At 45.4% G+C, this 27,702-nt stretch overlaps 1 protein-coding gene across 1 annotated transcript in view; it reads right to left on the bottom strand.

Moving 5' to 3' along the window:
- The window catches only part of CSRP2 (cysteine and glycine rich protein 2), a 43,093-nt gene extending 38,780 nt beyond the window's left edge, over positions 1-4,313 (bottom strand). Inside the window, exon 1 of the mRNA XM_068276642.1 lies at positions 4,215-4,313. The gene's annotated coding sequence lies outside the window, so the exon portion shown is untranslated. The remainder of the gene's footprint in view (positions 1-4,214) is intronic.
- Positions 4,314-27,702: the final 23,389 nt, after the last annotated feature.

The raw sequence follows: 27,702 nt of genomic DNA, 5'->3' as shown, positions 1-27,702 counted from the left end.
TGGATTTTTACTTTTAAAATAATGCCAGTTGCCTGACTCTCCTGCTGATCCTGTGTCTCTCATACGTTTAGCCACAGCCCCTCAACAAGCATGCAGATCAGGTGCTCTGACTAAAGTCAGACTGCATGCTTGGTTCTGGTGTGTGATTCAGCCACTACTGCAGTTCAAGAGATCATCAGGACTGCCAGGCAACTGGTATTGTTTAAAAGGAAACATCCATTTCCCTCTCAGTTTAGGTTCCCTTTAAAGAGACACTGAAGCGGGAAAAAAAATATGATATAGTGAATTGGTTGTGTACTATGAAGAATTACTAGAAGATTAGCAGCAAAGAAAATATTCTCATTTTTTATTTTCAGGTATATAGTGTTTTTTCTAACATTGCATCACTCTATAATATGTGCAGATTACACAACACTCAGCATTCAAAATGAGTCTTTCAGAGCAGTCTGTGAAGTAATTAACTCTCCTCTAGCAGAGAAAAAGTAAACAGTTCAATTACAGTTGAGATAATAAAAGTCAGATAACAGCCCTCTCCACGACCAAGTTAAGGTGCGTACACACATGCGACTATAGTCGTTTGTAACGATCGTTCCCCGATCTTTACCAAAGACGATCGTTACAAAAAACGAACCACCGACTATTAAGGCAAACGACGAACGAGCCAAATCGCTACAAAAGAAAGTTCTGTCTCGGCGGATTTTAACCAACGACGATCGTTTGCAAAAGTAGTACATCGTTGAAAACGGTCGTTCGTACTAGGCTTGACATGCGCATTTCACTATTTCTCTGTGAAACTTCTCATTTTTATGCGCAGGCGCAATAGTTGCTTTACGTAATGTAACGTTCGTTCTAACGATCAGATCGTTACACACCTTTTAAAACTATCTTTACTTAGGTCGTTCTTTCATCAATTAAAAGTTCGTTCGTCGTTCTCAACGAACGATCGTTGTCGCATGTGTGTACGTAGCATCAGTCAGAGAGCTTAATGGCTTTTTTGCATAGAGATAACAACTGGAGTTTCTCAACTCTTCCTGTACTGGAAACAATTAGACTGATGTATCTGATCTTAATGTTTTTTTTCTTAGCTGTACTACACATACAAATCATAATGTCATCATTTTTTTTTCGCTTCAGTGTCTCTTTAAACAAAACAAAAGAAAAAAAAGGAAAGTACTTTAAAAAAACAAAAAAAATGATCATTAGTGAGAAGCCTCTGGATAATCTATAATCCTTTTCTTCTGGCTGGGAGTGCAGCTGTGAATGAGCGCATCCAGACTGGGCATGCACGAGAATGGTCTGTGCACACCCAGTATAAGGAGGCTCTTGTGCATATTTTTCTCCTCCCTGCATGGTTACTTCCCTCTACTGGGCATACACAGATCTTACTCACACATGCCCAGTGTGGACGCTCCTGGCTAGAGGAAGCCTATACAACCTGCTAGATCAAATAGGTATAGAGGGGCCTAGTGCTGGATCAGAGTCTTCCCACTAATGAGGCAAGTTAAGTATCTAGCTTTTAGGCCTCGTTCATACTATACGCGTTGCTGTGCGACATGCAAAAACGTCAGAAGTGCATAGACAGCCCTTCTGAAGTTTAGCTCATATGTGCTGCGCAGCAGTGCAATTCGCTATAGTACTGCTGCATGCATTTTTCAGCCAAGCACTGTGCTGACCAATAATCACTGTAGTGAATGAGATCAGCAGTGCAGATGGCTTGCGATCATGTGTTGCATTCCAATCACACGGCTATTCTGCGTTAACAATGTGAATGAGGCCTTATACATTGTTTTAACCACTTCAGGATTGCTTTAAGAACAATGATTTGATTTTTAAAATATACTGAAAAAACACCCATGTTCTTATAAAGATTTTTCCTTGACTTAACTGTTTTATTTGAATCATCATCTGACTAAGAACACAACAAAAATCCTACAGTGGATACTGCTTTTCCAGTTATTATCTAAGCATGTATTTACAAGAAAGGTTACATGAGTTACTTTGTTTCTATTGTACACTACAGAATAATGTATACATACAAAGAAAAAAAACAAAACGATACATCTGACTCACCAAGGTGTAACCTTACTAAATATTACCCTGTCCAAAGAACTAAAGTTTAGAGAAAGTTTAAAAATAGCAGGTATTCTCAAGATGTGCAAAACTCCTCCTACATTTCACTGGAAAACAACAGAAGGAATACATACGCTAAAAAAGTTGGTCATACACACTTTTCTATCCACAGTACAGTCACCTTCAATTAATTTGGGTTGGTTAAACACAACGGGCTCTATTCACAAAACCATGTGCGGTAATGTTTTTTTGGTCGTAAACTTACCGCCTCCGGAAAACACCAAAAAATTTCCACATACACTAAAAATGTTCCGCATGTTTCCCGCATGCAGGAACAATGCGTAAACATTTTTGGGAAACATGCGTAATGACATAGTAAACATCCGGAAATCATGCGGAAAAAAAGTTGCATAAAAAAAAAAAAAACTTGTCCAAAAAAAAAATTAAAAAATTAAAGTCCAGCAAACACAGCACTCAAGGCTTCAGACTCCATTTAAGTCAATGGGAAGCGAAATATATCACAAAGTACTAGCAGGTGATAAAAATTCAGTAGTTAAGTCAGAAATAGGGCGCCTCTTTTTTTTGCGGAAACTACCGACTTTTACCGCATTTTTTACGCATGCGGGTAATGTGTAAACATTTGTGAATGTCAAGATTTTTTTTCTCAGTCGGGAATTTACCGCAAGTGCATTTCCACATGCAGAAAATCATTGAGAATAGAGCCCATTCCTTTCTAGCCCATCCAATAAACTTTATTCAATTTGCTAAATACCAGTTTGATTAGCTTTTGATCAGTTCTGGGCAGTCTATAGATTGAACAGGTGATTTGGCATATTGGGATACGTCCATGAGGAGGAGGAGAGATGTTGCATAGCGTTGTGGTCCATCAGGCAGGACAGTATTAGCAGTTCAACTGAAGCTAGGAGCACATTAGGCTGTGCAGAAAACCATGAGTTGTGCTCCTGTAAATCAGGAGCGTTCTGCACAGGCCTCTCCCGGCGACGTGAGCGTGATGGCGTGCATGAGCGGTACTCTCCAACTGACGGACTTACCGGGCCGTCTAGCTGAGGATCCTGATGGCTTGGGAAGACGGCGAGGGGTTGATCAGCCTGAAGAGGGCTGGAGCAAGCCCTAGGTAATACATTTTTTTATTTTACTGGTTTCCTTTATGGGGACCAAGCAGGAAATCTCACAATAGGGAAATTCAGCTAACATGATTAGGTGGACGGCACCCTCTCGAACTGCTGGTTTCCAATAGGTTGTACTAGTAAAATACGCCCACACTATTTGGCCAATCACAATGCTTTGTGCTGTAAGATGGTACTGTGATTAGACAGCTGTTCCCTATGATGTTATCTGCTGGGTCCCCTAAACTAGACTAGCGGCCAATTACTTCCCATTAGTGATGTGAAATCTGACAGGATAGTTTAGTTTCTCTTGAACCAAAGAGCATCAATTGTCCTGACTTGAACACAAGTGAACATACACACATCCAAATTTGATTGACTAATTTTACCACCTCCATGTAGTATAAAGGCCACATGCCATGGAAGTGATAAAATTGGCCAATCAGAATTGGATGTGTGTACATACCTTCACTTTGCAGATAACTAATCAGAAGGCCAATGATTAGGCAGATTAATCAGCTGTGCAAAATACCCTGTTCTGCCTACAGCAATTCCTTTTATACCTTCTTTGTTTTATCTTGCTGTTATCGACCAGACTATGACTAGCATAGGACAGTGCACTCTCATAATGACACAAAGCATGGTAAGGTTCCCATGTGAATGAATAGCTGCGACAGAGCAGTCAGTAGGTGAACGCGTGATGCGCTGCAAAGCAGTCATTCATTAATCCCATTGCAGGATGCAAGGAGCGCACTACACGCTCAGGTTGTTACAGTTCACTGCTCTGCTCTCCAACAACAAACAGCACAGACCATCCCCCGATCACCGGGGCCATCCTCAGCACAAAGCAGACTTTCATCTCTCGTAACGTTTAATGTTTACACTGGCACTACTAATTAGTAACCAGCACCTTGCAAAGCACTGTCACTGTGTCACACCAGATCTTACGTAAATCTGCATGCAAATGACGCCTGTAATCAGATGATTGGGAACGATGAAGGAAGGTGTCCCACTTACCAGATGAGAGCAGGGTCCGAGCAGCGCAGGCAGCAGAGTGAGCACTGGCCTCCTACTGCAGATCACTCAGTACAATAAGCTAGGCTGGGAGGAGCCTGACAACAAGTCAGAACTCAGCATTTCTGCTAGAAGAGGTGGAGGGAGAAGTGGAAGCTCCAGCACTGCCACATAGTCCCCATTCCAAGCTTCAGCGTGACATCACTGATCATCACCTTGTCTCCCACACCCTGACCTCTCCTGTTCTAACTGCAGCTGATATCTACACTGGCTCCTGCTGCACAAGTTAGAAATGTTTTTTTAGCAGTCAAGCTTGGCACACATCTTTGATGGCACAATACCACCATTATTGTTCGTTTTGGGTGAACATCACTGTACAACCTGGCTGCTTAGACCTCTGCCAGGCAATCTGTTTTGCCCTATGCAGGGCCGGTTCAAGTAACAATGGGGCCCTAGGGCAAAATTAGCCTGGCCCCCCCCCCCCCCCCCCCCCCCTCGACCAAAAAGCATCATTAGAGGCCCTTTGTTGCAGCCAAACTTCCCCCCTGGGCCCCTGAGCTGGCTGCTGACCCTCCCCCAATCACCTCCCAACTTAACAGACTTTGCAGAGTCCCTGGGGAGGTACCTATGGTAGCTCCAGCCCTGGCCCTATGATAGGTGAGGATGGGCAGGAGCAAGCTTCAGTGGTAAATAGCAGTTGAGCATGATTTTCCAGCAGGTCTGATTGCCATTGACTAGTGTGGGCAAAAAGTGCAGAGGTGCTGTCAGTGGGAACATATTTTACTCTGGTACTGAGCCCAAGGGGAGGTAGGCATAGAATTTCATCTTTCAGCTGGATCTTGAAGTGTACTTTTTATGGAGCCCACAATATTTATGAATTTTGATGGTGGGCCTGGTCAGGGGACACCAGTGCATACACTGGATCGTCACCTGTAGTGATCATGAACAATCCTGTCCGATGACAAAAGTCTTAGGCCATGTTCACAGAGGGACATTTAGACCTTGTTCACAACATAAATCGACAGCACTTGCGTTTTGCATTTTTGTGCGTGATTTTTTTTTTTTTTTTTAGTGCCTCCCGACACTTCCCTGTACGTTAGCAATTTTTTTGTAAATCGCTTTTCTAAGCGCTTTTGCAGAGTGATTCTGTTTTTTCACATCCTGACATTAGTCAGGAAGTGAACTTTTTTGCCCGGAAATGAATAAATACAATGGCTATCATTCATAAAGGTGCAGTCGGTAGTGCGGGAAAACACCGTTCTTCTCCGCAACCGGTACTTAAGACTTCTGGGTGGTCATTCATAAAGAAGTTGCCTGTTGCGGTAGAAGTGCGGAGGTTTTCTGGAGGAAGCTGGCGGTAGCGTGGCGGAAGACATGCGGAAAGATAAAAGCTGCCCGATTCCCTCCGTGCGCTCCTCTGTCTGATGCTGCTTGGGAGGTCCGTCCCATTCATTTACACGTAATCCGCCCGCCTATCGCTACTGTCGAGCAAGCGGTATTTTCCTTCTGCATACCGCTTGCTCTAATCTTTATGAATGGACGTGTTTGTAACTTTTTCTAGATAAATCTAGAAAAACTCCGCACAAGGCGGAAATGTATCGCTCTGTCAGCTTTTCATGCGGAAAGAGCCTTTATGAATGGGGATTTTGCAGAGTGGTCGGTAAAGTCACCGGTATTAAGCATCTCCGCATGCGGAAATGCTTTATGAATGATAGCCATGTATTTATTCATTAAAGTGCTGGAGAAATTGCTATACAAATCGCTTTTTCAAGCGTTTAACGATTTCTCTATACCTTCCATTGAAGCAAATTGTCCCGAAAATGGTACAGGCAGCGCTTTGGTGAGCGGATCGGAATCAATCCTCTCAGATGTGAACACTCTCATAGGAAATCATTGCACAACCGCTTTAAAGCTCCCTGCACACTGCAAGCGATTCCGATTTTTTTTAAAAATAATTTTTTACATGCGATTCAGATTTTTAATCGTTACTGCATGCTGCATCTTTATGTTGATAGCATTCAGGGAAAATCGGAATTGCAAATCTGAATCAAAATCGGAATCGCAAATTGGATTTGCAATGTGCAGGGAGCCTTAAAGAGACTCTGAAGCGAGAATAAATCTCGCTTCAGAGCTCATAGTTAGCAGGGGCATGTGTGCCCCTGCTAAACCGCCGCTATCCCGCGGCTAAACGGGGGTCCCTTCACCCCCAAGTCCCCCCCTTGCAAAATTCACGACCAACTTGGTCTGTGATTTTGCTCCTCCTGGAGGCAGGGCTAATGGCTGCAGCCCTGCCTCTCAGTGCCGTCTATCAGACGCGCATCGCTGCCTCTCCCCCGCCCCTCTCAGTGAAGCAAGACTGAGAGGGGCGGGGGAGAGGCGGAGATACGCGTCTGGCAGACGCGCGTGGGGCAGGGCTGCGGCGGTTAGCCCTGCCCCAATGCGGAAGCGCTCCCCCCGCTGTACGGAGGGGATTTGGGGGTGAAGGGACCCTCGTTAAGCCGCGGGATAGCGGCGTTTTAGCAGGGGCACACATGCCCCTGCTATCTATGAGGTCTGAAGCGAGATTTATTCTGGCTTCAAACTCTCTTTAAAGTGTAACTGTCGGGCATAAAATAAAAAATCAATTCTTTATTTTTATCAGGTAAACAAGTAATACGGATCCTAACCAGGTAATCCAAAAGTTAAAATCTCTATTACTTTTCTTGTTTATAAATGATCATTCCCCAGTTTACCTGACTCTTATTTGGTACATTGCCACACAAAGGAAGTTGCAGGGAATGCTGGGTTGTCTTTTTTTTTTTGCTTCTTTATTTCCCCTCAGATTTAACTAATGTACATGTGAGAATCCGCTCAGCTGCCTGCGCAGGCAGGCAGCCTTTTGACCATTGTTTAGGTTTGCTTGCTGCAGGACTCTGGAAAGGAGACCTTCTGTCAGTTGTGCAGCTTGTGTTGCTGAGGGATTTGCATACATTAGTCATGCAAATCCGTTACCTGCCTTCTTTTGATGACTGGCACTATAAAAGCATTCTGCTCCTAGAATGCTTTGCTGGACATTTCCCTTCCATGGTCTGTTCCTGGTGGACACTGCTGGAGTGTCAGCCATTGCTATCTAGTTTAGTTAATTCCTGGGGGTTGCTTTAGGCTCCCCTTCTAGCCCAGTCAGGTTGTATTGTTTGTATTGCCTGTTCTGTCTGTCTGTGGGGTGCTAACCAGAGCAGCGGTTGCTACTGGTAGGCCCTTCTGTTCTGTTATTATCTTCTATGGATCGCACTAGTCTCTTTGCACTAGTGCTGTGGATCCTTCTGTTCTGTCTTCTGGGATCGCGCTAGCCACTTTTCGCTAGCGCTGGGGATCCTTCTGTTCTGTCTTCTGGGATCGCACTAACTACTTTTCGCTAGCGCTGGGGATCCTTCTGTTCTGCCTTCTGGGATCGCGCTAGCCACTTTTCGCTAGCGCTGGGGATCCTTCTGTTCTGTTACTCTGTCTCCTGGGATCGCGCTAGCTACTTTTCGCTAGCGCTGGGGATCCTTCTGTTCTGTCTTCTGGGATCGCGCTAGCCACTTTTCGCTAGCGCTGGGGATCCTTCTGTCGCTTGTCCCTGTTTTCGTGTGTCTGTCTTGTCTGCTGCGCTTGCTGGAGGCTCGGTGAGGTAACCGTTAAGCAAGCGCTCGCGTCCTCTGTTTCATGTTTGTCTGTTAATGGTTAGTTAGGTATGCTTGTCTCTATTGTGCTTATCACGTGGAGACCGCGCATAACCGCGTGCACTGTTGCGAATGAGTGCGGTGTTCGCGGTTAGCTAGCGTTTGTTATTTTCCGTATCTCCTTATTGTATTATTTGCTGTGCCTTTGCTACTCTCGTGCTCCGCCTTGCTGTAACCTTGTGTCACGTCTGGCGATCGCACCTCTCGCGATCGCGTTCCTGCTTCTTATCTGCTGTGGTGTGTGCACAGTCGCGGGTTGGCGACTAATTTTATGCACCCACACACAATCTGTCTCTGTGCTCACTCTCAATCGCTTCTCTTGCGATTGCGTTTCTTTCCTTCGTACAATTCCTGTCTGGCGTGTGTGGTAGGGCAGAGGAGCTGTTCCTCTGCACTCCACAGCTCCACCTGCCGACAGGAATTTCCCTCTGCAGGTGCATAGCACCTAGCCTGGGTGTCCTCAATTATACGCTTGTGGAGGAAATCCGCTGCGTCAGCGCACGTCTGGTGCGCTGACCACGGAGACGATTCCGCATTCATTACAGTACAGAAGCAAAAAAGGACAACCCAGCATGCCCTGCAACTTCCTTTGTGCGGAAAAGTGCCAAATAAGAGTCAGGTAAACTGGGGAATGATCATTTATAAACAAGAAAAGTAATAGAGATTTTAACTTTTGGATTGCCTGGTTAGCATCCGTATTACTTATTTACCAGATAGAAATAAAAAATTGATTTTTGATTTTATGCCCGACAGTTACACTTAAAGGTGTTTTTAAAAATCGCTGGCGCTTAAAAAACCCCAAAACACTCTAGGTGTGAACAAGCCCTTATTGTGTTGCGCTCCCTGTATAACAGAGCAAAAAAGTCACAGCATATTACAGCTGCATTGCATACAGTGAAGTATTGTAATGCTTGTGTGCATAAGCAATACTGTCTGTTTACAAATCACAAGTGTAATGCTTGGGGGTTAAACTTTGACCACCCAGAGCAACAAGACTGTTAGCTGATTAATGGTAGAGGCTACACAGGCTGCCCAGAGCAACTGCAGCTCTGGGTTTCCGATATCGCTACAAATAAGACACAGTGGCAGCGCAGTGCGATGTTGCGCTGCCTTAGCGATAGCAAGCACTCAGACAGGTACAAGACAGGACTATAGATTGTAGTGTAACTAGACAAGTAAGACACAATGGCAGCACTGCCTTAGCGATAGCAGATATTCAGACAGGTACAAGACAGGAGTAGATTGGAGCGTAACTAGTAGCAACCACAGCTCACAGTCACGTCCACAGAAGCAGAGCAAGCAGGCTAACAACAGTCACCAGCAAGCATCCTACACAGACAAAACTACAGGAAAGAACATAACTAATAGCAACCGCAGCCTATAGTTATGTTCCCAGAACTAGAGTAGCAGGAATACTACTAGTCACCAACGTGGTGATGGCAGAATCCAAGCTATCAGGATATTGGACTTCACTGACCCACCGCGGATGCAATGAACATCCATCAGACATGGAAACTAGGCAATACACAATAATAAGAAAAATAATAAACGGCTCAACTAACAGATAAATATATATTAGCAAGTCTGCATATATATTTATCAAGAACTAGCTAAAGCACAAGTAATAAGGTCGCATTGAACTACAATTACAGAACTATACAGAGTAGCACGGTGCCCAGCAGACCAGCATAGCGATCGCTATGATAGGCGATGTCTAAAAGGGGAGACAGACTTTTATGCGGGCATCGACCAATGGATGCAAGCATGCAAATCTCCACACAGCTGAATGGTTATCATTCAATCCTGAGCTGGCTTGATTACCATTTGCTAGCTGGTTGTGAATGCAAAGAACTCCCATAGGAAATACATGCAGTATTATGTAACAACATGCATGCAGGAAATCCAGGGCCATCTGGCCGCATCTCAGCTGTAGTATGCCATTGGTGGAATGATGACAGCATCCCAGAACTGCAGAGTGATTGCAAATGACAATGTGACTCATTGCAAATGCACAACCGAATGCAGGCAGACAAGCCAGAACTGTCCGTTTCCACCGCAACTGACAGAACACGCCACAGGAGGGATCCTTACAAGTATATAGTCAAGGAAAAATATGCCTGAATGCAGTGTGTTATCATATCACAACAGATGATACTGCAACACACCTGCCACACTGAGAATGTCGCATAGGCGTAGCATTACAGTGCAGGAACCCGTTACACCACACTGCAAAGCATCACTATGATCGGGGCCTAAAGCCTCATTCACACATCCAGTGTTGATTGGCTAATTTTACCACTTCCATGTAGTATGCAGTCAGGTTTTTGAATACTATGAACTGATTGTGCAGGCAAGTTCTCATACCACATGGAAGTGTTAATATTGGCCAATCCAGACTGGATGTGTGTATGCACCTTATGCATACATGATGATTATTAAACAGAGTGTGTTACTAATAGGACAGCACTTCTGGTACTACTATACCTGAATATTGCTCATGAGACCTATCTGACTCCAATCACATTACCTGAGAAGGCTTATTTTTCCCAATCCCAATTCCCTAAGTGTCACCCACGTAATGCTGATTTCTGGCATATAATATGGAGTTCTCCACAACTACAAACATATTGAAATAGGCGTTTGATATAACTGGAGTGATTTTTAAGCAAAGAATGCCAACAAACCTAAAGGTAGCGATAATTGGTTGTTCTGAGGAATTTTACCATTACTACTGCTGGCAGCATAGTGCGAAATTACTCAGGTAACGCGGCTCACGCGAATCGGGCAACTCGCACTACATTGTCAGCAGTAGTCAGGGCCGGATTTAACATACGGCACTGTAGGCAAGTGCCTATAGGCGCCTGATGATGGTAAAGCGGCTCACTCCCCTCCCCGAGTGTCTCCCTCCCTCCTTCCCTATGAAGAGTCCTGATGAGATAGTAAATACGAGATTACTCAGCCTGCTCTCGGCATTCAACTGATGAGATCTCCCTTCAGTCAGGGGCACCTCTAGCTACTTAATCCTTTAGCGACTTTATTCTTGGGGGTAACCCTAGCTACTTAATGTTGAGGCTATGTCTGGCTACTTAATACTAAGGGGTACCTGTAGCTACCTATTATAGGCAAGGGAAGTAAGGGAGAAGTGACAGCTGGGCCAGCCAGCACACTTGCGGTGCGGTTCAGCAGGGGTTTGTTTATTCCTAGAGGGCGGAGTCTAAGGTGCCAGAACATCTGTGCCTATAGGCTCCTCTGAGGTAAATCCAAGCCTGGCAGTAGTAATGGTAACATTTCTGTGTGCTGCCTGCACAGAGCAATGTTACCACTGATTAGGGCATCAGGCCCAATTATTCTACTTACTTTGTGTAATGATGTGCATGTTAACATTTTCCTAGCTTGACATTGTCTTAGTGTCTATAATGTGAGTGTGTCATATTTTCTGGAATTCCATACAATAGTGTTTGCATGAGTCATAGTATTTCATTCAGAAGAAAGCGCCAAGCCACAAGCTGCTCCTGTTCCTTTCATTACTGTGCTACTGGGCATTGCTTGCTAGTGATGTTAACATGCTGGGAAATGACTTTTCCACTGGTTGACATTTCTCAGTTTTTTCACTTTTGTACAACTAGAAGGCCTTTATTAAAAAGGCTTAGTATCTTGTACAAAGAAGTTTCTTTTGTGTTTTCTTTTTTTTTTTTTTACCTTTATAAGCAGTTTTGGTGTATTTGGTGACCCAAAGCTTTCCATCTCTCCTATAATATCAAATGAAGAAGGCAAATGCAGCATATTGGCAGAGGCGTAGCTAGGGTTTTCAGCGCCCAGGGACAAAGACCGTTTTGCGCCCACACCTGGACAAAATGTGCATGACCACACATCAGAATGTGGACGTGGTCATGGGTGAAGTCAAATGTACAAATTCTGTTTAGATACCCAAATGTGCCCCCTTCCCCTGTTCAGATACCTAGATGTGCCACTCTTCAAATAGCCAGGTGTGCCCCCATTTAGATAGACAGATGTGCATATTATATATATATATATATATATATATATATATAGCCAGATGTGCCCCCCATACCCCATTTAGATAGTGAGGTGTGCCCCATATACATAGTCAGATGTGCCCCTCTTTAGATATGCAGACATGCCCTGCTTTTTCTGCTGCTGTTAACGCTTCTGCGCTTCTCTGCATAGGGTGGCAGATAAGCGGGCAGCCAGCGAGCCGCCTCTCATGCATGTGGAGGTGCAGTCAGGGCCGGCCCGCTCATGAGGCGGGGTGAAACTTTTGCCTCAGGCGGCAAATTTCCAGGGGCGGCAGTGCGGCACCCGCCCGTCCGTGGGTGCGGGGAGCCGGCCCGCCGAGCTGGAGGGGTAGCTGGCAGGACGGGGGTATTGGGCCAGCGGCGGGGAGGGGCGTCGGACCCCCCCCTCCCTCGCCTGAGTCCCCGTCCTCCGCTCCCTTCCAGCCTAAATAGACGCAGCCGAAGTGTAAGAGGCACGGGCGGGGAGGACACTCACCTCCTCCTCGCTCCAGCGTGCGCTCCATTGACATCACTTCCTGCAGGACGCTGCAGGAAGTGACGTCAGTGGAGCGCACGCTAGGAAGAGGTGAGTGTCTTCCCCGCCCGTGCCTCTTACACTTCGGCTGCGTCTATTTAGGCTGGAAGGGAGCGGAGGACGGGGGGACCCAGGCGAGGGAGGGGGGGGTCCGACCCCCCCCCCCCTCCCCGCCGCTGGCCCAATACCCCCGTCCTGCCAGCTACCCCTCCAGTTCGGCGGCCCCCCAGAGCGTGCCCCCCCCCTCTCGGGGGGGGGGGGGGGGGGAAGGGGCGGCGGTGGCAATTTTTTTAAAATTTGCCTCAGGCGGCAAAAAGTCTAGGGCCGGCCCTCCTGGGTGCAGTGGCCGTGCTAAGCCCCCTTACAGTGCTGTGCCCGGGGACATGTGTCCCCTCTTGCCCACCCATAGCTACTTCTCTGCATATCGGGAGGGGAGAATTAATGACAAATACCGTTGCAACATCTTTAACCAGTTCACCCCAAAGTGGACCAGAGATAATTTCACCTGTCAGTGCTCCTTCCTTTTATTCCCTAATAACTTTATTACTACTTTTTACAAAAAAATTATTTATACCTCGTTTTTTTTTTGCCACCAATTAGGCTTTCTGTGGGTAGTACATTTTGCTAAGAATTTTTTTTCATTCTAAATGTGTTTTAACAGGAAAAATAAGAAAATAATGGAAAAAATCATTATGTCTCAGTTTTCGGCCATTATAGTTTTAAAATTAAATGTTCTTCTGTGGTTAATTCTGACTCATTTTGTTTGCCCAGTTGTCCCGATTAGTAAACCGTTTAAATTATGTCCCTATCACAATGTATGGAGACAATATATTATTTTGAAATATAGGTGTTCTTTTTCTGTTTTCTGTCCAGTCCGTAATTACAAGCCCCTATGTAGTAAAGTTATAGTAATATTCCCTCATAAAATATAAAAGCTGAGTCCCTAAAACAACTATTTATGTTTTTTTTTATTTTTTTAAACTTATTTTATTTAAGTGTTTTTTTTCCGGGGGGGAGGGGGCTTTGGAAGTGTAAGTTATTAATTTTATTAATATTGTGTATAAGTGTATGTATGTGCCTGTATGTGTAATTTTACTTTTTGGCCACAAGATGGCACTAGTGAACACATTCCCGTTTCATAGGAAGTGTTCACTTTTGTTTTTTTTACATTTTGCTAAACTGTGATGACTTCCTGTTTTATGAATGGACGCGGCCGCTGATCGCGGTCACGTCCATTCATTCCAGGCATTGTGTGGCACTGAACACGGATACCCGATGTTAAACGGCGGTGGGAGCGGCGCGCACACATGCGGAGCCACAGCGAGAGCGAGCGACTTATTAAAACGTCCTGTTGCCATTAACAGGGTCAAACAGGATGTCAAGTGGCCATTAATAGGTTAAACTAGTTACAGGCTGCCCTAGATTAATTAAAAATATGCTCTTACTAAGGGTAATGGGAGTAAACATCGTAGAGTCTGGGAGTCTGCCTGAACATATAACGTCTCTTGGCAGCTACCTTCCTTCCCATGGGACTGTCCAATCGGACACAATATTCTCCTTGTACACAAACTAGGCACCTGCCATGAAAAGTCATACCGTCCTATATAATAAAACCTAGCTGTCCCTGCGTCATCCTCCTGTCCTTGTTTTTTGGCTGCTGTGCATTTGTAGCCGTAGTGCGCGTGGCGGACGGGAGCGCACGCATGCACACTGACCTGCAGCAGTGAGAGAGAGACCTAGAGCCCGGTTTTAAACGAGCTTAGGTCAACCAGTGGTTAAATAAATATTTTCACTGCAGAGTAGAAGATTGCTTATCTCTGGTCATCCACAAAAGCAAGAATCTTTACTCCCAGTCGCACTGTTCAGTCATGTGTATTATACTGGACAGGAAGTATGTCATCTAAATATCTGCATCTGCGCACCATAGATACGCCAAAATGTAAAATGTTGTGCGTTGCTATTGACTTTAATTGCTTGCAATGCCGCAGCCCACAGGCAGCAATGCACTGCAGACTCTGCATCAGCTGGAGCACTTGCATCGCATCACCGGAATGTGCCATGTCCCATTGAGGAACTTGATCGCATTGTGAGGAACTTGAGAGCTAAGTTATCCATTAAAGAAGTCACCTTATTTTGTTAGCAGATATGGACAAAACTTTCAAAAATGCTTTGATATCTAGTGTGTGGATAGTTTTTTTTTTCTTCATATATTTCCTGGCCTGTCAAAGTGTGATTCCTATGTCTGTTAGTTAGGTCACCAGGTGATGCCAACAGAGTATAGATCAATAGCTGTGTCTGATATTCTACTTTGAAACATTAAAACCAACCACACTTTGACTGGAAAGAACATTCGGACAACACAAGCTTCTTTGGGTACTTCTATTTACTTTAGTTACTTTTATTTTGAATAAAAGTTGTGATGATTTGCTCAGCTGCCTGTGCAGGCAGGCAGCCTTTTGACCATTGTGTAGGTTTGCATGCTGCAGGACTCTGGAAAGAAGAGCTTCTTTCAGTTTTGCAGCTTGTGCTTGCAGAGGAATTTGCATACGTTGTCATGCAAATTGCCTGGCCACATTCATTGGAGGCGTGTACTATAAGTACTATGTCTTTCCCACAATGCTTCGCTGGTCATAAGGATTTCGTCCTATGTAACACTCCTGGTGGGGTGTCAGCCTTACTCTCTGTTTGAAGATCAGCTTAGAGTAATTCCTGGAAACTGTGCTAGGCAGATTTCCCTAGTGCAGTTAGGATTGTTTATCTGTTTTGTTTGTCTGTTGCGATTGTCCTGTCCCAGCGGTGGTCGATAGGAAGTCGTTCTGATCTCTGTTCTTGGAGCATAGCTGGTGCAGCGGTTGCTACCAGCTATCTCTTCTGTTCTGCCTCTCTGGATCGCGCTAGCCACTTTTCGCTAGCGCTGTGGATCCTTCTGTTCTGTCTCCTGGGATCGCGCTAGCCACTTTTCGCTAGCGCTGTGGATCCTTCTGTTCTGTCTCCTGGGATCGCGCTAGCCACTTTTCGCTAGCGCTGTGGATCCTTCTGTTCTGTCTCCTGGGATCGCGCTAGCCACTTTTCGCTAGTGCTGTGGATCCTATCTCTCGCTTGTCCCTGTTTTCGTGTGTCTGTCTTGTCTGCTACGACCGCTTGTTGGAGGCTCGATGAGGTAACCGTTAAGCAAGCGTTCGCGTCCTCTGTTTCATGTTTGTCTGTCGGTGGTTAGTTAGGCGTGCTTGTCTCTATTGTGCTTATCACGTGGAGACCGCGCATAACCGCGTGCACTGTTGCGAATGAGTGCGGTGTTCGCGGTTAGCTAGCGTTTGTTTTTTCCCGCATCTTCTCATTGTATTATTTGCTGTGCCTTTGCTACCCTCGTATTCTATTCTGATCTGCCTTGTGTCACGTCTGGCGATCGCACCTCTCGCGATTGCGTTCCTGTTTCATATCTGCTGTTGTGTGTGCACTGTCGCGGGGTGGCGACTAGGTTGGCGCACACACATACAACCTGTCCCTTTGCTCGTTCTCATTCGCAATCGCCTCTCTTGCGATTGCGTTTTGCGCTTCGTACAAATTCCTGTCTGGCATTTGTGGAGGTACAGAGGATCGGTTCCTCTGCACTCCCCAGCGCCATCTGCCGACAGGAATTTTCCCTCTACGGGTGCATAGCACCTTTTGCTGGGTGCCTGCAAATATACGCTTGTGGAGGGTTTCCGCCGTATCAGCGCACGCGTTGTGTGCTGATCACGGAGAAAGTTCCACAATCGTTACAGTATGACCAGCCCAACCCAAAACCCCAGTGTAGACGGAAATTCCGATTTGTACGATTTTGTCGAGTTTGGGTCCTGTGTCTTTAAGAGCTTTAAAAGGCTTAATTCAGAGACCAAGGCGGAATTTCTTTCTGAATGTGTGAGGTTTTGCCTGAATCCCACCTTTCAGATTTCTGATCCGTCCACGTCGGCTCTTCTGTTTGCCTATGTGCTCTTAAAAGACGATTTGTTCACCTGGGCATATAATCTGTTAAAAATCAATTCTTGGAATGGTAATCTGTATCAGTTGCTTGCAGTGATATTCTCTCAGGGCTGGTGCACACCGAGCGGCTTTTTGGGCGTTTTCAGATCCGCTTGCGGCTGCGGATCTGCTTGGTCAATGTATCTCAATGGGGTGGTGCACACCAGAGCGGCAGGCGTTTTGCAGAAACGAAAAATGCCTGGGTGAGGCATTTTTTGGATTGCGGATGCGTTTCTGCCTCAATGTTAAGTATAGGAAAAACGCAAACCGCTCTGAAAAACGGCACTTCAGAGCGGTTTTGCAGGCGTTTTTGTTACCGAAGCTGTTCAGTAACAGCTTTACTGTAACAATATATGAAATCTACTATACTGAAAACCGCAGCAGCAATCCGCAAAACGCTAGCAAAACGCCTCATAAAAATAAAAAAAAGCGTTTAAAAATCTGCTAGCGTTTTGCGGATCTGCTAGCGGGTTTTGGTGTGCACCAGCCCTCACTGGTTTAAACTGCCTGGCTTACCACCTGCTCTGATTGAGTGTGTAGCTGCTAAGTCAGCTGATCTTTCCCTTCCATGCAAAACTTTTCAGTATGACAATCAGTTCAATGTGTCTGTTGCCATTTCAGGTTTTAAACAGCAGACATGCAAAGTGGCTAAAAAGAGAAAAACTAAAAAACGCAAGCATCGGAATAAAACACTCCCTATTGATGTTTGTAATGATGTTGTTCCATCTCCGGCTTTTTTGCCCCAATCCAAAGCTCATGTAGATCCTGCTATAGGTAGGATCGCACACTATATTAAAGCAGTTAAAAAATCTGTTCTTGTTCCTGAACTCCACCCCTATGGAGATTATTTGGATACTGGCCTGTTTGAACCCCCAATTGCTTCCTGGGATATTGGGGCCTTGCTGGAAGAATTCGATTTTGATTGGAAAGCCTTTTGCGATTTTTACATCGCAATAAGCGAAAATGTCTTGAATGCTTGTCTCGATTCAATGTACCTTCTGATTGATTCCGATGAATGTGACAAGGATGATGTGGATCTGGTGATCTATGTATGGCAGACGATTTTGGATGAGTTGCACACACACCAACCAATTGATTCCAATAAAGAGACATCGTTGTCGGATGATTGTTCCTGCCTTTGTGGGGTAAAGCATGTGAGTCTTGACTTTGTGCAATCTGAAATGAATGAGTGTGCCGCTGTGGTTGATTCCTGTGCGAATCCTGAAGGATTCGCTCCTGACAGTGTGCAGTTTGAATCTGTGCGATCTGATGCCTGTTTCTCGGATGTTCCTGCAGATTGTGATCGGCATGAGTCTGCCGGTTTCCTCAAGGATGTGTGGGATCCTTTGTCATTTAGAAACAGATCTTTCAGATCTTCCGTCTGTGATCCTGCTATGGGGAAAATTTCTCGACTATGCAGCGTCAAAAGTAAAATTATTATGCCTAATAAAGTTTATCCTGTTGATGTCGCTATTTCTTCTGCAAATGAGTCTCTGTCTCACCCTGTTCTCACCTGTGAGGGCCCGTTGCCTGGGGACAGTTGCTCCAGCGTTTCGGTCCTAGATGCCTTGCAGTCTGCTCCGCTGATTGCGGAGGTTTGCGCTATAGAAGCGTCAGTTTCACAACCTAAAGTGAATTTTGATTCGCAGGTTTTGCGTTCTGATTCCTCGGATTCGACATTGTTAGCCGAATCTAAGAGTGAGACAGCGCTTCGGTTTTGCGAATCTGATGCTGAACCCTCTTTGCCTTATTCAGAGACGCTTTCTCTGAACCTGCCCTGTACCATGAATAAAAACATGTTTTCCTTTCACACTGACGTTTGTGAGCCCCTTTCTTGCTCTGAGGGAGGTTCTGACTTTCCACCCTGTACTCTGGATGAGTCAATATTGCCTTGTACTATATCTCCTGGCCTGCCCCTAGAGGCTCATCTAGGTATTGCTGCTATTTTTACCTGTTTTTCTGCAGTTTTGGAGTTACAAGCTAGTTTGACTGCCACACAGAATTCTGGGTACAGTGAGAAAGAAGTTAGGGAGTCCGTGTGTGTTCCAGTAAATGTACCTGTACATTCCCCTCATGATGATGAGATCCAGTCTCAGGTTATGGTGGAACCATTCCTGGGACATCTGCCCTGTCCACAAAATAAAGTTCCAGTTTTGCCCTGTAACATGGATAGTTCAGAATCCTTCTTAGAAAACTTGAAAAATGATGTTCTTGAGGTCTTGTTTGATGTTCTGGAGGTCTCCGAGTTCCTCCCAAAGGGTGCAGAACTTGTAGGAGATGTCTCCTGCCCCCCAAGTCCTTCTGAGGTGTTGCCCTCTTCCGTAGGCATTGCTGCCTTGCTGGCTACCTTTTCAGCTCTGGTGGAGCTTCAGTCATGTGTAGTCAATGATGATATTGCAGTCACAGAAATTTCCGAATTTGAATCCGAGTCTTCTTTTGAAAGTCCAGTGCTTGAGACCATTGCTCGTGATGATTCTCTGCCCGGTCCTGGTTTTGGTTTCCTCGTGTCGGACTCTGAGGTTGGCACTGCAGTTCCCCAACATGTCCTGGGGTTTCTCCTGTGCTGGTGTACCCCAATGTGCTCTGTGACCCAGAAAGCCCAAGTGTGACTCGGTTACCAGCATACTCAGATGCTTCCTCGGTGGAGACATGTTCTGATTTAGCCTGCCTGTTTGCATGCCCAGAAGTGGTCCCTGAAAGTCTTGATCTTGATGGGTGTCCTCATAATTCTGAATCCGGAATTGTCATTGGTTCCATGGGGGTTCTTGGTAATTCTCCATGTGAGCCTGGTGATTGTTCTGCCCTCTTGGGATCTCTGTGGAGCTTCAAAAGGTTCTGGGAGATTCCGGGAGAAATTTAGCTTGGTCCCCTGGATAAGCTCAACGGTGGCTTTTGTGTTGTAAGGGACACTTCGAACAGGTATTGTGGCAGGTTTGGTATTTTCGGACGCTCCTTGGAAGGTGGTGGGTATTGTCTGGAGGGTGTCGATGGCTTTTTCTCTGGTATCCACAGTCCTGATGGGTGTTGCGCTGAGACTTGTAGTGCTGATGGGCATGTTTCGGTGGCTTCTGTTTCCGATGAGGTCGGTTTCGGGTTGACTGACTCTGGAATTGGACCTTGTCGGGCTGTCCTGACCTTCATGAGTCTTCAGTTTGAGTCTGTTGCTAATAGCAGTTTTGAGGGTCATCTGGAATTCGACCCTGGAGGGGGGGGGGGGGGTACTGTGATGATTTGCTCAGCTGCCTGTGCAGGCAGGCAGCCTTTTGACCATTGTGTAGGTTTGCATGCTGCAGGACTCTGGAAAGAAGAGCTTCTTTCAGTTTTGCAGCTTGTGCTTGCAGAGGAATTTGCATACGTTGTCATGCAAATTGCCTGGCCACATTCATTGGAGGCGTGTACTATAAGTACTATGTCTTTCCCACAATGCTTCGCTGGTCATAAGGATTTCGTCCTATGTAACACTCCTGGTGGGGTGTCAGCCTTACTCTCTGAAGATCAGCATAGAGTAATTCCTGGAAACTGTGCTAGGCAGATTTCCCTAGTGCAGTTAGGATTGTTTATCTGTTTTGTTTGTCTGTTGCGATTGTCCTGTCCCAGCGGTGGTCGATAGGAAGTCGTTCTGATCTCTGTTCTTGGAACATAGTTGGTGTAGCGGTTGCTACCAGCTATCTCTGCTGTTCTGCCTCTTTGGATCGCGCTAGCCACTTTTCACTAGCGCTGTGGATCCTTCTGTTCTGTCTCCTGGGATCGCGCTAGCCACTTTTCGCTAGCGCTGTGGATCCTTCTGTTCTGTCTCCTGGGATCGCGCTAGCCACTTTCGCTAGCGCTGTGGATCCTTCTGTTCTGTCTCCTGGGATCGCGCTAGCCACTTTTCGCTAGTGCTGTGGATCCTATCTCTCGCTTGTCCCTGTTTTCGTGTGTCTGTCTTGTCTGCTACGACCGCTTGTTGGAGGCTCGGGGAGGTAACCGTTAAGCAAGCGTTCGCGTCCTCTGTTTCATGTTTGTCTGTCGATGGTTAGTTAGGCGTGCTTGTCTCTATTGTGCTTATCACGTGGAGACCGCACATAACCGCGTGCACTGTTGCGAATGAGTGCGGTGTTCGCGGTTAGCTAGCGTTTGTTATTTTCCACATCTTCTCATTGTATTTGCTGTGCCTTTGCTACCCTTGTATTCTATTCTGATCTGCCTTGTGTCACGTCTGGCGATCGCACCTCTCGCGATCGCGTTCCTGTTTCATATCTGCTGTTGTGTGTGCACTGTCGCGGGGTGGCGACTAGGTTGGCGCACACACATACAACCTGTCCCTTTGCTCGTTCTCATTCGCAATCGCCTCTCTTGCGATTGCGTTCTGCGCTTCGTACAAATTCCTGTCTGGCATTTGTGGAGGTACAGAGGATTGGTCCCTCTGCACTCCCCAGCGCCATCTGCCGACAGGAATTTTCCCTCTACTGGTGCGTAGCACCTTTTGCTGGGTGCCTGCAAATATACGCTTGTGGAGGGTTTCCGCTGTATCAGCGCACGCGTTGTGCGCTGATCACGGAGAAAGTTCCACAATCGTTACAAAAGTATATTTAATTCATACAAATTGTTCTTGAGTCACATAAAAACCTTAACCACAACATTAATGGCACAAATGCATTTCTTTTACAATCAGTTAGAGGCGGCTTCTTTAGAGGCATCTATATAGATGCGTAAAATCCCACACTGGTGTTAACCTATCCCACATATCTGTGGTGCCAAAACAACGGTACCATATGCTAAGCTCGTACCACCTTCTGTCCTGAGATGGCTTTAGAAATACATTGAGCTGGCTCAAGTGCTCCAATCCAGTCCAGGCAGATGGAGAAAGATAATCCTAGAGAAAGGGTTGGTTCACACTTGTGCAGATGCAGCACGGAAACCATCCGAATGCGTACCGTCCATGCTGCATCCGCATGCAACAATTCGCCCCCATCTGTTTCGCATCAGCAGTGTTGATCATGTTGGCTGTAGGCATCACTGCTCGGTCCCTTCAACAGCCTAGAGGCCGGCAGATGCATGTGGCTCTCCATAGGCTGCAGCAGGCCAATTCTCCCTAGCAACGGGAGAATTTTCATTGATCCAACATGAACCAATGATGATTCTCCATGCTGCTGAAGATTCCCATTGGCCTTTTGCAGCCCAGGGACCGAGCGGTGGCGATAGGATGCGTATGACATGCAGCGACAGTGCCCGTTCTCAAATGCTTTCATTGGACACATTCTCCGGTCCTGTCCGGTCTGGAAAATATACCGGATCCAATTTTTAACAAGTGATCCGGTTCCTGCGTTTTTAAGCGGAGCTTTAAAAATGTATGCCGCGGATACGTTTTTAAAGCAAGTGTGAACCAGCCCTAACTGTAATTTGTACATCAGATCTTCAGGATGTAATAAAAACAGTTTCTAATAGGTTATTGGATTTAAACCTGGCCATAAATCAGTACTGTCCTATATAACTGGAGATGCACGTTGGTGCATCCAAACACCAGTTTTAGTCAGTTGTTGGCAGTATTGCATATTCTACATTTTGCAAAGAACATTGCGTTTCTGGATGGTTGCTTGTGGACAGTTCATACTGCTCGGCCCAGCTGAGAGTCAGATGCTTTTTGTGTACATTGAATTAACAGAATCATAACCGATGCATATTCCAGATTACGTGGCAGTGATATGACCTCTATTTAGCAAACATGTTTATGCTTTGCAAGTATGTATGAGAATACCACTGAACAGTGAGTGACAAAGGGGATTCATTCTTTCAAAAGAGAAGAATAAAAGTTTCCAAGTTGTGGGTTTACTCCCATGCAGGCAACAATAGCCATCATTTATAATGACCTCCGTGGATCATACAATGGTTTACTGTGTGTTTTTTACATTTAGTATATTTTTGCTTTGCTAATTTGTTTAGCATTGTATAGTATTGCAGATTACATAGCATAGGCTGCTGTATAATCAGGTAAATGCTGTACTGTTAACAATATGTATAACATTTTCATGACTTTTGAAAGTGAAGAAACAATATTTTCATTATCTGTATAGACAGGAACCCTTTGCATATTTAAAGATAGGTGGGATGTGCTTACATAAATGAACAATGGATAGATGATAGCACAGAATCCACAGCTGATTTTGGTCTGCACTACTCAGCCTAATACAAAGCTAAGCTAAAATGATGCGAGGAACATATGCAAAGCCTAGATATAAAACTGGAACTAAGAGGGTGTGAGCCCTGCAATCTCTGCATGGACCACTGAGTGACACTGTTACAAGGAGCCATGGGGAGGTCCAGGCAGTTATCACAAGACTGAAATGGAACTTTGGATGAAGGGATCTTTTGAACAGATCAGCAATGATGAAGATACAGTATAATCCCTTTTTATAGTAAACTCCAAGGGACCAGGAAATATAGTTTACTTTATCAGGAGTCTACTATATCAGAATTGGCCATACCTTCTACACTTATACAAATGCAGTTGCTGGGACCTGAGGACTGAGTTTACTATATCCAGAGGTTTACTATGTCAGTTTACTATAACGAGATTCTACTGTACCATATACTGAGGATGGTAGAAAAGATGGAGGGGTACACAGTAGACATGACAGTTGTGATGGTTGGTCAAGTGAAGAGGAGTTGATTAAGGGGGAAGTTGGCAGGAGAGGCGGGAGAGAGACATACAGTGGATGGTTAGCAAATGATGTTTGGGGGAGACAAACAGAAGGAGAGCTAGAACAGGTGCAGAAGACTGACACGGGTGGAGACAGTAGGGGTGGTAAGGCAACTCAGTAGAGTGGGTGAAAGTACACAGCAGGTGGTGTTGGGATAGTGGTGGTAGTGGGAAGCACAGTATTTATAGGTCAGGTGATTAGCAAGGCCAAATGTATACATTTCATACCCCAAGGCCCATTTTCCATGTGCAGAAGCCCCCCTCTCAATTCTTTCACATGTAATGTCCATATACAGAAACCCATCTCTTTCATGTACAGCAGCTCCTTCTTCTAATTAGCTAGTCTTAGATACTATGTAGAAAAGCAGTCCAAGTTTTAGGTCCTTTATACCGAAATATCGAAAGTTTAAAAGATTTTACAAACTTTTAAATCTGCATTTTACATATAAAAATATATAAATACTGTAGAGTGCTTCACTGTGTAAGTCAATGGAGGAAGCAGAAAAATGTTGATTTGATTAATACATTTTATCAGAGAGAGTAAGTAGATAGATTACAACAAGCAAGCTTAAGGGCCCGTTCACACTGCACGCGTTTCCAGCCGCGTTTTGGAAACGCATGCAGGTGGCCGACACGCAGGACATCAGACATTGCATAGAGTGCAATGTCTGATGTTCACACTGCATGCGTTCCGGACCTGTGCGGTCCGGGAACGCATGCTGCACGCAGATTTTACAAAAACGCGCTGCTGTCCCATTCACTTTTCAGTGATGGGATCAGCCACGCAACGCATACGAATGCGGATGGTGTGCGTTCGTACGCGTTGCGGTCCGCATGCGTGGCCGTCCGCATTTTGCAGTCTGAACGGGCCCTAAGCCTTTTTACTAGGCAATCCCCTTGAAAGGTATCCTTTTAACGCTACAATTTCCTGTATAAACACATTCAATGCAGAAGTTCTTATTTATTTCATTTTCACAGATACACAGACTGAGGTGTCTATGATCCCACTTCACTACCAGAATCACTGAATACATTGACACCAACAGTTTTACAATTTGAGATGCAAAAAGAGATCTGCATGAAGAGGATTTGCCAAATGGATGATTAAAAAAGTCTTCTCTTTGGGAAAAGAACACAGCCCTATTGATAGTACTGAGGTGGGCTGCCAGATCCAAAAGCTGCTAGGAAGTGAGTGCTGGAAAGCACCAAGAGTGCTTTTCAAATCGCCAGTGCTTTGAAAAGCACTTGCTTACTGTAACCCTATGAGGATGTTCCCACAGCAGCCTTGTGATGTTTTCTTTAAATTGCAAACATACTGCATGTAGCATTTTTCGGAGAGATTCAGCTTGAATAAATGTGCAAAAACGCTCAATTATTCAAAAATTGCTCTGAAAATGGCAAACCGGTATGTGCTAGCAATAGCAATTTTGGTGTGCAGTAGACGTAAGATGGCTTTTCCACTTGCTCCAAAAAGTGGATTGCAGCCATATTGCTGATCGCAACAACACCACAGTTTACATGTAAATCGCAGTGCTTATTTTCTATTACTCAGTTACCATTTACCCTGAATCGCAGTCATCTTGCTGCACTATTTTTGGGGTGATCACACTCTGTTCCCAATGGTTCAGGGCACAATTGTGGCGAGTGGAAAATGTAGGATGTGCGTAGTTTTCTTCCTATTCACTGCCCATCCAGACAACTGAAGGATGAAGATGAGGCCTTCTTTGTGATCAGAAGGGTTTTTCATTATTGCCTGACAACAGACGTATGTTGTGTAGCTAGTGGATCACTTGTGGACTATTCTTTTTGAGAAAAATGACTTTTCTGTTTAAGTTAACATTCTGAGCCAAGACGGCAAAATAATCAGCTTGGTAAGTATCACAGATTAACACATAGGTCCGTATGCAATTAACTTTTTCTCCTGAGTTTTCTCCTAGGTGATATTCTCACACCTTGTCATTAAAATTTGACTTATTTTAAACCACCAGCCAGCAAAAAAAAATGCTCAAAATAATTTGACAGTACTTTTTTACCTACTTGTATTGTTTCAATTGCAGAGCGCTGAAAAGTTATTTTAACTGGTTACGGACAGCGCTTATTGAAATCTACGCCGTTTGGGACCTGTTACCCCAGCCAGGATGTAGTTTTCAATTAGCCCGCCATTCACTACTCTCTCATCCCTGCAGCCTACACACTCTGACGTCGCTATGACAGCAGAGCTCAGTGAGCCGATTGCATTGACTCCTCACCCCATGATAAATGTGAGCCGATCTCATGGGCTCACATTGATCAAAGGATCAGGAGTCAGGAGCCACCTGACTGTCTCAGAGCTCTGCTGTCATAGCAACAACAGAGCAAGTGAGCAACGACGGGTGAGCGCCGTGATTGGCGGTAGCGGTGGGTCCATGCGGCGTGACATTGCTAGGCCCTGTTTTGTTTTTTTGTACCAGCAGTCTCTGGTCCCTAAAGAGAAACTCCAGTGAAAATAATGTAGTGAACAAAAGTGCTTAATTTTTACAATAATTATGTATAAATGATTTAGTCAGTGTTTGCCCATTGTAAAATCTTTCCTCTCACCGATTTACATACTGACATTTATCACATGGTGACAATCTACTGCTAGCAGGTGATGTCAGTGGAAGGAGATGCTGCTTGCTTTTTTGGCAGTTAAAAACAGCTGTGAACAGCTGTTATTTCCCACAATGCAACAAGGCTCCCTCAGTGTGATGTCAGAACCATGGCCCTGACATCACACTGTGAGAGGGGTTTCACCACAATATCAGTCATACAGAGCCCCCTGATGATCCGTTTGAGAAATGGAAAAGATTTCTCATGGGAATGGGGGTATCAGCTACTAATTGGGATGAAGTTCAATTCTTGGTTACGGTTTCTTTTTAAGGGACCAGAGACCATTGGCGCTGAAATAGCTCAACAGAAACTGAACAATTATCTCCAGGGGCGTAGCAATAGGGGTTGCAGAGGTAGCGACCGCATCGGGGCCCTTGGGACAGAGGGGCCCCGAAGGGCCCTTCCTCAATTACAGTATTAGCTCCCTATTGGTCCTGTGCTCATAATAATCACTTCTATAGATACTTTGAATAGTGGTAATCATTAACAAGCTGTTCCCCATCCCCTTCTTGTACCTCTGACACTGTAGTTGCCATTGGCAGGTTCTGGTGCACTGTATCAATTGTTATGTATAAAGTGCTTGGGGGCCCCATTGTAAAACTTGCATCGGGGCCCACAGCTCCTTAGCTACGCCACATCTCCTAGGTGAAGACTTAAAAAGAACCCGAGGTGGGCTAAAAAAAAACAAAAAAAAGTAGGCTACCTGATCCGTTAGGCTGAGCTGATCAGGCAGCCGCAAAAACCGCCGCTCCCGTGGGCCGCTATGGCCCACTTTCATTTTCGTAACCTGCAGGTGCAATGAGATGCTGCAATGAGAAATAGTGTGTCTCGCAGCGTGCAGGAAGGTGGGGCAGCGGCAGGGGGCATGGCCAAGGAGAGAGAGATGCCCAATCGCAGCACTGGAAACTCTGTAGGAATGCCCCTGATGGGTGTTTTAAACAGGGAATTCCTTTCCTTAATGGTTACCTCAGAGATAGTGACAAATCTTGTCCTATCTGCCCTCCGCAGATCCACCTCGGGTTCTCTTTAAGGTGCTTATACATCTAGCGATGTATGGGCAGATCTTTCTGACTGCAGAGAGATTTATTGGCTGCCCATACACAGCAGGCTGATTCCTAAACAATTTCTGCATGTAGACTGACTCTCATAGTATCTGTAATGAACCGCTCAGCTGCCTGCGCAGGCAGGCAGTTTTTTGACCACTGTTCAGGTCTGCATTCTGCAGGTCTCTGGAAGAGAGACCTTTTGTCAGTTTTGCAGCTTGCTGCTGCTGAGGAATTTGCATACGTTTGTCATGCAAATTGCCTAGCCACGTCCTCTGGAGGTTTGTACTATAAATACCATGTGATATCACAGACCTGGGCTGGTCATAAGGGTTAGTCCTGTGAAACACTCCTGGAGTGTCAGCCTTGCTCATTGTTTAAAGATTAGCTTAGAGTAATTTCTGGGACTGCACTAGGCAGATTCCCTAGTGCAGTTAGGATTGCATATCTGTTTTGTTTGTCTGTTGCGATTGTTCTGTCCCAGCGGTGGTCGACAGGAAGTCGTTCTGATCTTTGTTCTTGGAGTATAGCTGGAGCAGCGGTTGCTACCAGCTATCTCATCTAATCTGTTTTGCCTGGATCGCACTCGCCTTGCGCTAGTGCTGTGGATCCGTCTGATCTCCATCTCTCTTGCTGTACTTGGATCGCACTTGCTCTGGCGGAAAGAGCAGTGGATCCAGCTCGCTCTGTTTCTATACTTGGATCGCACTCGCTCTGGCGGAAAGAGCAGTGGATCGTATCTCTCACTTATTCCTGTTTTCGTGTATCTGTCTTGTCTGCTATGAACGATTGCTGAAGGCTCGGTGAGGTAACCGTTAAGCAAGCGCTCGCGTCCTCTGTTTCATGTTTGTCTGTCGGTGGTTAGTTAGGCGTGCTTGTCTCTGTTG

This window comes from Hyperolius riggenbachi, chromosome 3 (assembly GCF_040937935.1).
Source record: "Hyperolius riggenbachi isolate aHypRig1 chromosome 3, aHypRig1.pri, whole genome shotgun sequence".
In the NCBI taxonomy this organism is placed as follows: domain Eukaryota; kingdom Metazoa; phylum Chordata; class Amphibia; order Anura; family Hyperoliidae; genus Hyperolius; species Hyperolius riggenbachi.
This window is presented reverse-complemented; position numbering and strand designations above follow the sequence as displayed.